This window comes from Perissodus microlepis, chromosome 1 (assembly GCF_051167445.1).
Source record: "Perissodus microlepis isolate ML-2025 ecotype Zambia chromosome 1, ASM5116744v1, whole genome shotgun sequence".
Lineage (NCBI taxonomy): Eukaryota > Metazoa > Chordata > Actinopteri > Cichliformes > Cichlidae > Perissodus > Perissodus microlepis.
In genome coordinates this window covers 9,441,424-9,450,152 of record NC_140461.1, presented here as the reverse complement: position 1 = coordinate 9,450,152, position 8,729 = coordinate 9,441,424, and positions in this window count along the sequence as shown.

Below are 8,729 nucleotides of genomic sequence, written 5' to 3'. Positions count from 1 at the left end.
AAATGCACTGAAATCACCAAAGCAATCACATTCCATTTGGTCAAAGATAAATAAATACAGTGGGTAATGAAGGCTTCAGGGAAATGGTCAACATACTGGATAAAAGATATGCTAGCCCCCCATTTAGAGGGATATCACAGCTGTGAAGTACTTAGGTACAAGTGTTATTCATATGCATGAAACTCTAATGAATGGAGTGAAAGACTTTGTACTGTATTTTGCCTCTAGGTGAGGCACTCGTTTCCATTAAATAAACACCTTATTTCTCTGTAAATATACTTTAATTAACAGGCATGAAAGACAATATAAAAGTGACAGGAGAGGAGTGCCTTGTTGATGTAATTTTATGGGTTTTTTTGTCTTTTTTTTTTTTTTACTAAGAATTTAGAAGAATAAGGTTTTAAGAATACCAGTTTTATTTAGATTTGTACATTAGCAGAGTAGCAGAACATGAATGTGAAAGTGCCATTATATTTACATGTCACTAAACTCAATGAATAATTCTGACACATAATTGTGATCTCAATACTGATCAAAATAATTACAATAACCATTCATATTCCTTTTGAAATCTAAGCAAATAAAAGATGGTTAAATTGAAGGAAGTTCTTGTCAATATTCAGCCAGGTTAGTAAAATCTGTTTTGTTTATAGTTTCAAAATGGGAAAGTTAGAGAACAGGATTTAGAAGGTGGGGAACCCCAAAAGATTTGGGCTTGTTCTCAATAATCAGTAGGAAAGCAACAGCCAGGTGTTGCAAATTCCAATATATAAATAGCTCCTTAAAATAATGCTGACAAAACAGGCTAAAGTAATTGTATAGATAAAGTAATTTCAGGTGGCAAATTCCTTGGTTCATAAAATAATTAAAACATGGCAGTTATCAATAAGTTTAAGGTTAAGCTGGTTTCTGTAAGTTGAGGTCTAAAGATATAAAAAAAATGATGGGCTTCTTTGAGAATAATTTAATGAAAAAAACCTCTCCAACTATTTCATGTGGGTAGATTGATTATGCCACTGGTGTTGTAACATTTCACTAATAGATGAGAGAACTGATTCAATTAAATTCTAGCAAACTGTAGAAAAACATACAAGATAATTGTCATAAATCTGCCTGAACATCCTCAATGGTCTACCTCAAGCGGCACAAGCTGAAGGCTTTGCTAGAGACCTCACAGTCTGTTCCTCACTGACTGCATTTACATTGCCTTTTTCTGTAATGCAGTACTGTACAAAATTCTGTATTCACACTATAGATACTAATCAAAGTGTTATACAAGTTCTTCTTTAGGATAGAACAAAAATCAAAAAAACAATTTTCCAGCACACTTGCTACATCAGCTGACTTCATCTGTGGAGGAAGCAGAAAGTCGCAGATAAAGACATTATTTTCATTTTTATTGCATGAAAGAGCACGGCCATGACAGTAAAGCATCTAAAAAGATAACATGTTAACACTAAGCTAATAGCAAAGACCTCCAGACTCCAGGTTTAAGGAGAACATGCCAACCCAAGTCAAGCAGTCAAAGCTGAATAGGTAAGAAAAGCAGTGATGGGCAGTCAGGCTTAGCCTCAATTTCAACCTGCAGCAGTTAAGACAGTATTTCTCTGTGAAGTGCTCTTTGGGCTGGTTTTCAACTTTAAAGATGGCTTTGTGTTAGCAATAGAAGTGATTAGATAGTCAAAGTAGCTAGTTTAGAGTTTAGTCCATCGAGTTTAGAGTATATGATCTTCTTGGAATAATGAGGACCTATACCCAAATTGGCATAACTAGAGTTTTTTTCTCGTTATTTTCACTCTGCTGACAATGAGTGCAGAAATCAATTCATGGCAATTTAACAAACTCATTTTTTCAAACAGACCTATTTCAGTACCAGGTAAATACAGCTTTAATATTTACTGAAAATGTGGCAGAGGCTAACATAGCTGGTGAAGGCAATAGATAAAAGAAGACATCTACCTAAAAATCTATAACCAAAAATGCACTCAAAGTCAGTGAGATTAATGATTTCATATTATCTTCGTTACTTACTACAGACTAACTTGGTTAATTTGCTCACAGTGAGATACACCATCTCTATAACCTTGTCAGAACAGGTTCAGTCCCACAAAAAGTCAGTACAGTTCCCATTGTCTCTCCTGGAAATTAGTGGGGGAGGGAATTAAAGAACAAGGTTAATTAAGAAAGAACTTAAATCACAGCTGATAATCACTGCAATGTACACTGAACCCAGTATCTACAGTCATTTTTATTAAGAGTTAGGAACAGAGATGTGGTTCCACAAAAAAGCGCAGGAAACAATAAGTGAGAGGCTCATTAAACTGCTGACAGTACCTTAATTCTTCCTCTATACCTGGCAACACATAAATATAGTCAGGGATACTTTTCCTGCTGAAACTTATTCTTTAGAGTGTAATTAGGGTCACAATGTGTGATGATTATGCATTAGCACTCGTGTTGAGCTGAGTGCCTTGTAGACTCACAATAGTAAATTAGCACAATTAAGCAGATATCTGAATGTATATAATGGATTTGGCAAATATAAGTGTCCGTATACAGGAAAAGATTTCGATAACAAATTTATCATAAGGCAATGTTATTTTTGTAGGTATATTACAGCCAAGTATTTCCCCTACAGACATTTTTGAATAAATATATTTATTACTTTACTTCAAAAGCTTAACATTCAGGTTTAAAGCACCACTGAGCCTGTATTCTCAGTGTATTTAGGCTTTAAGTTTCAACATCACAATTTTGGTCATTGGGAAGTGCCGCTTCAGTGTTATTCACAAAATAGAATCTAAAATCTGTAACACTGTTGTGTTGTTACTGAATGCCGCTTATGCAACTATTACTTACTCTGAGGGTGTGTTTGTACAAGACACCTGGCTATCTCCAGGCTGAGTAAATTGTACCTCACCTCATCTGGATCTCATTGCTGCCATCAAGCAGAAAAGCCATCATGCAGGTGGGAAACGAGGAATGCTTAGAACAGAAGCCACAGCTTCGTTCTCCTCCATTCTCAAGCCTGGCAGGGTAGGGCTGTACCAGCTGCTCGAGAAACCCCCAGTGTGGGAAAGTCTCTCCTCGGCTAATGGAAGACAAACACCTCGGAGAGTGGTGGAGATAGCATGAAAACGATTAAAGCGTGACCCAGATTCTGTTGTGTCTCTGGCCTTTCACTGCAGTTGACAAATACAGGAGGGGACCTTGTTAATGAAAACACTGACGAATCACTTGATGCTAATGAAGACAAACAACCTCATCCCAAGGTGCAGCTGGCATAAGCTTTGACATGATGGCACAAGGAAGTTGCCCATCAACAGAACCATTATATTAAAACTGAAACTGAGCAGCATTGATTTGCTACAAGAAAAAAAAATGCAGCAATAATTGCACTTGTTCAGGGCATAAGATGCATATTTGTGTTATGAATGTGACAGGAGGGCACAACTAGAAAACATTATTCAGTTCTCAGGCTACTGTGGACTTTTTGTGACATTTCACTGGTTGGCATTAGCTTTTCTCAAACAAGAAAAAAAAAGCTTAATTATCTTATACTTTTACTGATATTGCAATTTCTTTAAAAGGTTTTCATGGCATTTCTATGTATTCATTAGTGTCAAGTCTTAAAATGGCACTGCTTCTAATAAAACACTCTAATTCATAGTCAATACAAGATCCATATTTCATTATGTGGCATAACCCATTTGCCACAATGTTATGTTGGCTGCATTTGACCCTATTTATGTCTCCAGTAATTACAGCTCGCTGTGTGCAGAGCTTTCTCCTTCATGACTTTTGTCTCTGTCAGTATCTATTTGTCTTTGGACAAATTCATCGCAGGAAGATTTTTCTCAAATACCTTGCTTTGACTTTGTATCTTTTTTACCTGCTGAGATACCTGTGGTTCAACACTCCTAATTGACCTGTAGCTAAGTGCTAATGGACCAATAAGGCAGTGTTTGTTCCATTTTGCGCATCCTTGTGCAACTTGCTTTTTCACTGTTGTGTGAGAAGAAAAGACAGAGGATATAAATATAAAACGAGCAAAAGCCCCTTGATGTTTGCCAGTGTTGTCACAGTGTGTGATGGGACTCTAGGGAGAAAAGCTTCCATCCCAGTGGGGAAGTCAACCCACGCCTTTAGTTGCAAACCTGCCCCTTTACTCTAGTGGGTTAACATCAGTGAAGAGTATGAATGATATATAGCTGATTAAGCTTTTGTTCTATGGACAGTTGAGTCCTGTGCTCTGCTATAGTCATGTAAACAATGTAGAATGCGGCATTTAGCATTAACATAGATAAGAAATCATTAACCTTCTATCTTCATACCATTTCTATGCATATATTGCTCTGGGGACTTTCTTTTGAATACTCATCTCTTTAAGGATGTCAGTCCTTCCCCTTTGATTCATATCCAACCTCATATCTTTCTTCTCTATCTGACTTTTTTTAGTCCAGTTTTTTATTATCTTAGCATGGTCATGGGGAAACTATACACAAATTCCATGCAATTATAAAGTTCATTTTTTGAGAAGCCAGAGGGAACTTAATGTTTCTGATTTTTAGATGACGCCTGCTAGAGGCAAGTTAAGTTTTCCTAGAAAATAGTGTAAGCTAAATGTGTAAAATGTAGAGCTAAAGTGGATTAATCCATGGTATGTGCACATAGCAGTGCACTGGCTGATGAACCCTAGTCATGAGGGATTTATTTAGCAAATATCCAGCAGCCCAGCAAGGAAAAAAAAAATGAGGAGCCTATTCCACTGTGTTTCTACCAGCCCCTGATGCCATACGTGCTCGGAATGAACAATAGTGCATTTCCTCCAGCAGCCAGTAGGGGGCACTGATATAATACAGGAGCCTGCCAATCTGTTATGCCTGGCTGGCCCACAGAGATGTTTGCAGTAATTTAGTTCCACTGCCAATATATAAATAGGAATTCTGCTGTTAGCACAAAAGAGCGGGGGGGAAAAACATACTGCCGAATGAATGTGAATTGCTCCCCTGCTCCCATTTCAACATCAAAGTAATCAAGGAAAACAAGCTTTTTTAATCGAAAGTATGCAATTAGAATAAAGCAGAACTGTCCTGGCTGTGCACACTGCCAGAATGAAGAGATTAAATGGGTAAGGAGAAAGGGGAAGCACAATCACTGCAGCAGCAGCTATCGGACTGCAGTCAGAACAGATAATGCAACACCTTTCATTTCTGTCCTATACTGTTACAACAAAGACTGACTCAATTCTGGAATCTTCAAGGGCGGAAGAAAACAGTGATTATTAGAGGCAGAACAAAGATCGCTTATAGGAAAAACGACTAATAAAAACACATGTTTTCCTTTTCCCTTTAATACTGAAACACGTTAGATTTTGAATGTTCTAAATTTTCTACGTGATCTTCTTCACTGAGCTGCAGATTCTGATTTATCCCAATTAAATAGAAGAAAGAAAAAGGATGCATGTTACAAAGACTTATCAAAGAGCCAAGTTAGGTACAACATAGCATTCATTTGTTACTGTAGGATAATGAATTGTGCAACCTTCCTCCCTACACGCATACTAGTACACAGATTCAACACGGCTATCCATAAGCATACCCCATGCTGTCCTGTCCTATGCAGTGTCAAAACAATGATAAACATTTGGTCACTATAGGAGTGCTCTGGAAACCAGCCAAGCTGAATGGGCTTTTTTGTTTCACTGAACAATAGCACTGCTAAAAGTACTTAACAGCTGTGCTATGCTCTGGGTTCCCCATAGACCCAGAACAGCACATCATACTAAGAAGTGTTGCTTTGTGCAGTTGTTCATTTCTTTATCCTTCTGGGAACAGTATATATTGAAAATGCAGCATTCTGAATGAAGAAAAGGAACAACTCTTTCCATTTTCTCTCAAGAATATCTGTGGGTAACTGGAATGTTTCTTTTTTAAAAGATATTACGGTATTTTGGGGATGAAGTGCTTTATTTCCTGTTATTGCTTTGATAGCTTTATTGAACTAGACTGGGATTTTTTTGTGTCTCTTTTCTACTAATTTTTCTACTCTGCACAACTCTGCTCACTCATTTTAAACCTTGCTTTCTTTGATCTTTCTTTTTCGCTCTTGTAAAAATGCTGCCAGCAGAAGCTATAATGTAACCAGATAACATCTTAAGATAGCATCTCACCCTGGATAGCTGAACACAGTAATTTCAGGTAGACCAGTCACTAAGGTGCACACTATGTACACGTCAACTTCACTCTCTGCAGGATTGGACCGAACAGCTGTCATTTTAGATTGATTTCTCCCCGATTCCCAGTGTAATAAACACTTGGTTTGGTGATGTGTGAGTGTAATGAGGGTCTGTCACATGACTGACAAGTAATGTTCCTGCCGCTTCTTTTTCTGATTTAGATGACCCCCTATGTGTCTCCATGTCCATCTTGTCCACACACAGGTCATTAATATAAACTGCCCCATCAGTAATCAAACAAGCCAAATATTACAAAAGTATTACATTCAAGGTGATTTTTTTTACGTCTTAGATTGATAACCATAAAATTAGTCTGAGCAGTGTCTCTGAAGAGCACCCCTTTCTTTTTTTGAATTACATGCACTTTTATTCATTTATTCATCTTGTAGTTGCAAATTGTGAAACCCATATCATTTTGTCTTGGTAAATATAATACCTTAATTAGGTTAACGGTCTGTTTTTTGACAATGCGTCTGTTTTGTTGCCTTTGTTTGTGGCTGCATTTTGTATTTTCATCTCAGCAGGCACGTTATTTTATGCTGCGCTTACTGTCAATCACCTGACACCCACAGGAAGAAATGCAAGTCGCTGCCAGAAAATAATACCTCAAACAATAACAATAATAATACTTCAGCATGTCACCTTGCAAACTTGTCACATTCATGTCTTCTTATTTGGACTTTTTTTTAAATTTTATTTTGTCAAGTGAGACAGCGGTCAATTTCCATTTTCACACAGTAATGGTTATCTTTTGAAATGACATAAGAAGGCATAAATATGACATAAACTGCTGATTATTTTGCAAACTGGAAAACTAGATAAAGATGTGGCTCTACATGACAACATTATTCTCTATTAACAATGTACAGCAGTATGTGGGCGTACAGCACAGCAAACCCTGTGGTTGCAACTTCACAATCTGTCACACAACAGCTCACATATCTTTAGTCCACTCATATATTGATATACACAAATATTACACAAATCCACGACCTGTATAGTCTGGCAGCCATCTGTCATGTCCAGTTGATTGGTCTAGTACTTCGTAAATCGTTGGTAGCACATCTTTAGGCCCCCTTCCTCCCATCTTCTGTGCTAAAAGTCCTCCCACATACCTTCCCTTCATTTAGAGAGGACAAGCAACTACACTACTTAATTAACTGACTCGCGTAATTAGCTTTATGGCTTTGTATATTTAAAGCATTACGTCATTTAGCCAGCACATACAGCACAATTGAGCTTAAACTGCACCCATGAAATGTTTCTTTACCTTCCTTTGTTGTTTACTTCATAGCATGTAATTTCTGGGTCACACGTGGAAAAGTTTCTAAATATTGACTTCTACTCTGTTGAGACTGGGCTCGCCTTTAATGTGTGATTGACAAGGACATTAATTATTTTGCTAGAATAGACTTTAGAAACTGGCAACACGCTGATAGAGCTGTAGCGCTGAGTGATGCAAAAGAGATATTTTGTTCCACTACATGCCAGACTGGGTGCTCCTGCCAGTGTAAAAACAGGAATTCTGGATGCTTCGGGGACAAGATATCAATTTAAATGGATATGCTTTTCAGTGTATTCCATTCCCCTTTTAATTTACCTGTTTATAACATAATTTATTAGTAAAATGTAGGGATGCCACCATAACTGGATATGTTATAACTTATAACCACACTTATGGTTTCTTTCTTCACCACAACTTTGAAAATCCAGCTTTTTATTTTTTCAGTAGGTACCATAGCCAGTATACTGCGTATACTAAGTGATACTACTTCCTACTAAACTCAGATTAGACTCATTTGCATTTTAGTCATTTGCACCAGCACCACTGCAGACTGGCACACAGCCCCTCCCCCTTGCTAACAACTAAACACACAAACAGTAACGCAACAAACTTGGTGAAGCATATTAAAGACTGGCACCCCAGTCTTCATTAAGTAGAGGTTAGTAAATTTCTATTTCAACTACACTGAAGTATGAAACAGTTATCATGAACATTAACATTAACCCCACAGGCAACGTTAACGTTAGCTGTTTAACTGTTCACAGTTACCTACATTAGCCATTTTTAAGTAGCAGGTAGCAGCCACAACTGATAGTAAAATAATAAGTGTTGTCAGTCCTACCTGTCTGTAATTGTTATGGACAGTGTTAATTTAACAAGGTAACTCAATTATTTATGCCTAAATATTACATCTAATATTTCACCACACATTTTTGGCCATTTGTAAAATACCCACATTCATTTATTATTATCATTGATTTGTCTTTCTGGATGCAGATTTTCCAGCTTTTTCATGTTCTTACACACAGATTTAACACCCTGACCTTTGTATCCCTGAAGACAATTTTTGCCCACATGTACCTTTGCTTCTGCAAATGGAACATAACATTAAGTTAATATTTTCTCATTTTTAGGGGAAAACATTTGTAGGTGGCACATTTGGAGCTCGGTGGTGGAGCAAATTATTTTGTCCCTCAAACCAGAGCC